Source organism: Oncorhynchus mykiss, chromosome 5, assembly GCF_057628025.1.
Source record: "Oncorhynchus mykiss isolate SJ-2025 chromosome 5, ASM5762802v1, whole genome shotgun sequence".
Taxonomy (NCBI): Eukaryota; Metazoa; Chordata; class Actinopteri; order Salmoniformes; family Salmonidae; genus Oncorhynchus; species Oncorhynchus mykiss.
This window is the reverse complement of record NC_143026.1, coordinates 60,684,504-60,691,771: the sequence shown is the minus strand read 5'-3', so window position 1 is coordinate 60,691,771 and position 7,268 is coordinate 60,684,504. Positions and strand designations below refer to the sequence as shown.

Sequence of the window (7,268 nt, the reverse complement as noted above, 5' to 3'; positions counted from 1 at the left end):
TATTTTTTCACAAAAGTAGTGCACTGGGCCTTTAATAGTCTTGCATTAGTGGACCGATATAGCCTTTTGCAGAACCAGATAAATGTTTTCTCCAGCCTGAAAGCAATCAGATGTTAGCTTTAAGAGTAGCATGTACCATAAAGAACATTAGTCTATCAAGAGATTTGATTCTGCATATTACAGTAAATGGTACGATTCTAACGGGAGAGAGAAAATTACTTGATTTTAAATGAACTCCAAGTAGCCATTTAGTCTCATCTGTGTGTAAGTGGTTTATGAGAACAGTGACAGGCCTCGTCTGGCTCTTATGATATAATCTAGCTCTTAGTCACAGAGAGAGGATGGGGGGGAACCTTTAGCCATGCTGTGCTAGGGGGTGATGGGCTCTGCTGAGAAGGGACCATGCTAGTCTGTAATCCCTGTGAAGTAGTTCAGCCTCCACGGCTGCTGCTTTCCTGCCACCCACTCCTCCTCCCCCACTGGTAGCACAAGCAAGCTCACTGTGAATGGTACTCAGGAACTCAAAGCAATGTTTTGAGGCACGGTTGTGCCAATAACACTTAAAATGACATTTTCTCTTTTGGAAAGTCATGTAGAATTTCCCATCTCAGAATGAGTACTGGACTGAATTGGGGTTAGAAGTGCTGCTCTGGAGGAATGGGACAGCGAGCTTGTAAACTCCAGAGAATTCCAAACTGGGAATTGCTGGGAGATAGTCAGAGCACCTAGCAGCTGAGTACATGGGTTTGTTTGTTTGTTTGTTTGTTTGTGTGTGTGTGTGTGTGAGGACATCTGTGTGAGTTCTTGGGAATGTAGCTTAAGCTAAGCATCTGCTGCGACTGTGTTGCTGGTATATTGTACAGTTTAGGAAGTAAATAGCTCTGTGAGAAAGCTGGCACTCTAATGCAGTTATCAATAGGCTACTAAACTGCATGTAGCTGAAAACCATATAGATCCTATAATGAATTATAGAATCATTAATGCCAAAAACCCTGTTTCTAGAGCTTTGTGACAGGATGTGGTACAGACAATCAACTCCTACATATTATATTCTGGTAAGAGCAGACTCTGTTTAAGTGCAGTGCAGTTCACCCACTCCACTTCACATACAGTGCATTCTGAAAGTATTCAGACCCCGTGACTTTTTCCACATTTTGTTATGTTACAGCCTTATTCTAAAATGGATTACATGCACTGTCAACTGTGGGACCTTATATAGACAGTTGTGTGCCTTTCCAAATCATGTACAATCAATTGAATTTAGAAGAAAAAGAAACGCACACCTATTTAGGCGAGGTGCTGGCTAGCGGAGTAGAAAACTTGAAAATAAAAGAGAATTTAGCCGCACACTCTAGGAGCTCAGATGCAAAAATGTAATTACCAACGTTTCGACAGCCAAGCTGTCTCCATCAGGATATAATCACAAACACTGCGGGATGACTCGTTTATATAGTGTCAAAAGACACAGGTGTCTGTAATCATGGCCAAGAGTGGCCTAATATTATTGGTTAATTCTCAAATATTAAAATGGCATACAAATATTAGCATACAAACAACAAATGGATAGCATACGATCATAGATTCATTTTAGACTACACAAGCTTACAAAAAATTACAATGGCAAAGTCACAATAATCACAAGAATGGCTTCAGATCAAAGTCTACGTCAATTGAATCAATTGAATTTACCACAGGTGGACTCCAATCAAGATGTAGAAACATCTCAAGGATTATCAATGAAAACCGGATGCATCTGAGCTAAATTTAGAGTCTCATTGCAAAGAGTCTGAATACTTATGTAAAAAATGTATTTATGTTCTTTATTATTGATACATTTACTCAAAACCTGTTTTGCCTTTGTCATTTTGGGGTATTATTTGTAGATTAATGAGGAAAACATTTTATTTAATCAATTTTAGAATAAGGCTGTAACTTAACAAAATGTGGAAAAAGTCAAGGGGTCTGAATACTTTCTGAATGCACTGTACATAATTGTACAAGCTACAGATGAGGTATCTGCTTGCTCCAGTTTAGTGCATTCATTCACAAATGTCCCAAGCAAAGCCACAACACAAATCAGGACTCAGGACTGTGTTATACATAACCTGTGACCAATGTTCCCTCAAAAAAAAATTCATGCACTGGGCAAATTTCAGGTCTGCTGAGTGCAAACTTGAATGTTGTGAAAATTGTGTGCAACTTCCGTGGGGGGGTTTACTGTGAACACTGAGGCTGTACCCACTTTAGGTTACAGTTTAGTGTAGGCCACTGTGGCTATTTGATCATAATGTAGGCCCACCAGAGTGACCTACCATCAAATAATATGGAGAAAATGCATCCCATACCATTGTATCATGTAAAGATTTATGCCATCTCGATTTAAAACAAAAGTTTTGTCCAGTCATCAAGCTAGGGAAAATATAATTTGAAATATGTTTTAAGTGATTAAGACTGAATTAGATCAAAGGTAATTCAATGATGCATATTGTGTAGCACCTTTAACCAATGGCCTAACAAATGAACAAACCCTAAAAAATACAAAGACTTTTGATTGCCTTTATTAAGACACCCTCTACATCAAATTTCAGCCAGACCGACCAGCCAGCCCGAGCTGCCTGCACACCCAACCCCCAACAATCTGGTCAATAACTCAACTGTCTCCCAGTACAATTTCCTAATTCAATTTCCTTCCCAGTTTATTCCCAAGGGAAAGGTTTGAAAAATGAAGAGAAAAAAACAACACCACATAGACCTCAAATATACATTAACACACAGAAACCACAAATCCTCCATATAATTCATATCAGAGGACTAATAGTACTGTAGCGCTCTTGTTACTTGCATACGATATAGCTGTGTCGCCCCATCCTGTCAATGTGCTGGGGTACAGGTTAGTCGAGGTAATTTGTACATGGAGGTAGGGGTGAAGTGACTATGCATAAATAATAAACAGCGAGTAGCAGCAGTGTACAAAACAAATTTGGGGGGGGGGGGGGGGGGGGGGGGGTCAATGTAATAGTCTGTGGCCATTTGATTACTTGTTCAGCAGTCTTATGCAGTCTTAGAGCTTATGGCTTTTTTTCCTAGACTTGGCGCTCCGGTTCCACTTGCCGTGTGCTAGCAGAGAAAACAGTCTATGACTTGGGTGACTGGAGTCTCTGGCAATTTTTTGAGCTTTCCTCTGACACTGCCTAGTATATAGGTCCTGGATGGAAGGAAGCTTGGCCCCAGTGATGTACTGGGCCATAAGCACTATCCTCTGTAGTGCCTTACGGTCAGATGCCGAGCAGTTGCCATACCAGGCGATGATGCAATCAGTCAGGATGCTCTCGATGGTGCAGCTGTAGGAACTTTTTGAGGATCTGGGGACCCATGCCAAATCTTTTCAGTCTCCTTAGGGGGAAAAGGTGTTGTCGTGCCCTCTAAATGACTGTCTTGGTGAGTTACGATCATGACAGTTTGTTGTTGATGTGGACACCAAGGAACTTGAAACTCTCGACCCGCTCCACTACAGCCACGTCGATGTTAATGGGGGACTGTTCGGCCCGCCTTTTCCTGTCGTCCGCGATCAGTTCTTTTGTCCACTAGGGATTGCCTAAATAGGCATCCCCCCTCAAATGGGCATGCTTTCATTGGGCATGCATTTCTTAATCCCTATAAATGCTTGATTACACAGTTTCTTCAGATAACAGTCTCCAGAGCAACATTTCCAAGCAAACAAAAACAGGCAGAAGGGAGAATCTGTAGACATGCTAAAAATAAAAAGGAACATACTCTTTGCCAGCCTTCATAAGACCATAACATATGCAAATATGTCCCCTTTGTGTTTTAAACCTCAAGCAGAGGAATGACATTTCTGAGTGCATGTAATTCAGTTTCACTAGCATTTAGTACGTTATATGAATAGCCTTAAAGTACAGTAATGTATATCTGACATGATATGAACATGACTGGGCATTCAAACATATCTGTATCTATTCCTCATCAGCAATAGCTTCTACCAGGTCTTCCTCACATCTTTGTTTTACATGTTTTGTGTCTAGAAAAGCCTCTATCAACCCTTGATACAGTTTGGAAGTCAACTTTGAAGGTTTGTCAGACTATAGCATCTGGCTTGTCCAGTGTTTGCTGCACAGAGAGAATAAAAATTCACCTCACCCCGTCACAGACTGGTCTTGCCTGGCAGCATGACCCTGCTGAGACCCCTGTCACCATCTGATCCTCCTAAAATGAGGCATCACAAAGAATGACCTTGGTGTACATTTATACATTATATTATCCAATTATAGAATCAATGGTTCAATAATTGAAATTACTGTTATTGTCACGCCCTGGCCTTAGTATTCTGTGTTTTCTTTATTATGTTGGTTAGGCAAGGGTGTGACATGGGTGATTTATGTGTCTTGTTTTGTCTAGGGGTTTTGTGGTCTATGGGGTTGTGTTCAGTTGAGTGTTCTAGGTAAGTCTATGGTTGCCTGGAGTGGTTCTCAATCAGAGGCAGGTGTTTATCGTTGTCTCTGATTGGGAACCATATTTAGGCAGCCATATTCTTTAGGTATCGTGTGGGTGATTGTTCCTGTCTCTGTGTTTTGCACCAGTTAGGACTGTTTCGGTTTTTGCCACGTTTTCTTATTTTGTATAGTGTTCACGTTTTCATCTTTCATTAAAGATGTTTATAAATAACCACGCTGCATTTTGGTCCTCCTCTCCTTCCCAGGAAGAAAACCGTTACAGTTATTCCCAGGTCTGAGACTGTAGCTTTAAGCTTAAACTTCTGTCTTGTAACTACTGTAGGTCTACCCAACAATTCAAGAAGGAACTTTGTATAATTCACTGATTGTTAATATACTGCAGAATTCACATGAGCTCCGTAGACTGGTCTTCCATGGCTGTTTTAACCTGCTGGGACCCCAGACAGACATCTTTGGGATGAAAATATTGATCATGGAAAGAAGTGGAGGGGTCTCAACCAACATGAGTTGAAGTGCAATCAAAACATGTAAATCATCAATGAAAAGGCACAACGTGCACATAGGTTAGGCTACTATGGTGAGCGAGCATTGCACACTTCATTTTCAAAAAGTATTGATTACAGATTTGTCTCTGCCTGCAAATTGTCCTCCTAAAAGCTAGGCTATATCCTATAGGCCTATACAGTGGTGATTTTAGCATGTACATATTGGTGGGGCATGCCAGTAAAGCCACTAGACAACACTAAACAATACATGAATTTCACTATAATGGTGACAAACGGTGCCTACATAATGCTGTCCCAACAGCAAAGCTTTCTTTTCAGCTGTTATGCAGAGCAGAGCCAGGTTCTGAGGCTGAGGCTGGAGCTAGGGGAGTTGGGGCTGGGTAAGCAGGTCCGGAGAGAAATTCAAGTAAGCGGTAGAGTGGGGGATCCAGGACTGAGTAGCAGGACTGACGAGATGTGGAACTGGAGACAGGGACCAGAGTCAGAGCAGACAAAACTGTAGCGGAGGGGAAAACAGCATCAGGCAAGGGAAAACAGGCACAACACGAAAACAGGATCTATGCAGGAACAAACGGTTAAAAACGCAGACTGACTGAGCAGAGGTTACGATCTGGCAGCGTGGAAGTGGCAGGCCTGAGTATTTGTAGAGGTCTTGATTATGGAACATGTTGCAGCTGGTGGAGATCTGCTCTGCCTCCAGCACACCTGACTACACACACACACACACACACACACACACACACACACACACACACACACACACACACACACACACAGAGGGAGAAAGCACTGGGGGAGTGGAGGCAAGGTAGGGAGACACAGGATGAGCAGTAGAGGGTGTGGCATGGAGTGAATCCTTAACACTGCTACACCTGGCTATCAGCGGAGCCTTGTCTGGCAGCAAAACAGTTCATTCAGCCTCATTTACTGCCTTTAAAAAAACAGCTGATTTTCATAAAAATGGCTGACTTGCATAAACAAATGTGGTTTACACTGACAATTGAGATGTACAAACTATGGCATAAGGGGACGACGAGCTGATAAGAGGCAATCCACAATTTTTATTAAGCAATTAATGTGCGAGCTTGGATGGACGTAGTCAATATAACTATAAGCACTTTTGAAATGTACAGTGACAGAATTCAGTATATGGGCCGTTCTTACAGTATTCTCCAAGTCAGAACCATAGGATAAATAAAAGGTGGCATATAAGCAGACCATGAAAGCTCTTACAATACACAATGATGACATTTCTCTAAGACAGGCTATGGGCTACTTGTGCACCACCAAGTCAGAACGGTAGGCAAAATGATGTTTTTATTTAACCTTTATTTATCTAGGCAAGTCAGTTAATTAAGAACAAAATACAATGATGGCCTACCCCGGATAAGGCTGGACAAATTGTGCGCCACCCTTTGTGACTCTCAATCATGGCCAGATGTGATGCAGCCTGGATTCGAACCAGGTACTACAGTGACGCCTCTTGTACTGAGATGCAGTGCAGTAGACCACAGCGCCACTCAGGGTGAAAGGGACCAAATAATTAGGGTGAGGCACATGGGCTACAAACAGCTCACTACACAACAGACACTTAGTATTACTTCGTTAACTATAGTATACATCACAGTGGCTATACTATAGTATACTATATATATATATATATATATCACACTGGCTTGCCGAAGTATTCACCCCCTTCACATTTTTCCTATTTTGTTGCCTTACAACCTGAAATTAAAGCCAATATTTTGTAGAGCCACCTTTTGCAGAAATTAAAGCTGCAAGTATCTTGGATATGTCTCTATAAGCTTGGCACATCTAGCCATTGGGATTTTTGCCCATTCTTCAAGGCAAAACTGCTCCAGCTCCTTCAAGTTGGATGGGTTCCGCTGGTGTACAGCAATCTTTAAGTCATCCCACAGATTCTCAATTGGATTGAGGTCTGGGCTTTGACTAGGCCATTCCAAGACATTTAAATGTGTCCCCTTAAACTACTCAAGTGTTGCTTCAGCAGTATGCTTAGGGCCATTGTCCTGCTGGAAGGTGAACCTCTGTCCCGGTCTCAAATCTCTGGAAGGCAAACAGTTTTCCCTCAAGAATTTCCCTGTATTTAGCGCCATCCATCATTCCTTCAATTCTGACCGGTTTCAAAGTCCCTGCCAATGAAAAATATGAGGATGGTGTTCTCAGGGTGATAGGAGGTGTTGGGTTTGCGCCAGATATAGCATTTTCCTTGATGGCAAAAAAGCTACATTTTTGTCTCATCTGACCAGAGTACCTTCTTCCATAT

At 41.9% G+C, this 7,268-nt stretch overlaps 1 long non-coding RNA gene across 1 annotated transcript; it reads right to left on the bottom strand.

Annotated features, from left to right (window-relative positions):
• Window positions 1–2,542: 2,542 nt before the first annotated feature.
• Window positions 2,543–6,535, bottom strand: LOC110524179 (uncharacterized). Its single transcript, XR_002473551.3, has 3 exons — window positions 6,360–6,535; window positions 5,572–5,687; window positions 2,543–5,474 (listed from the first exon to the last, which is right to left on the bottom strand). It is a non-coding gene; the product is annotated as an uncharacterized LOC110524179 (long non-coding RNA).
• Window positions 6,536–7,268: the final 733 nt, after the last annotated feature.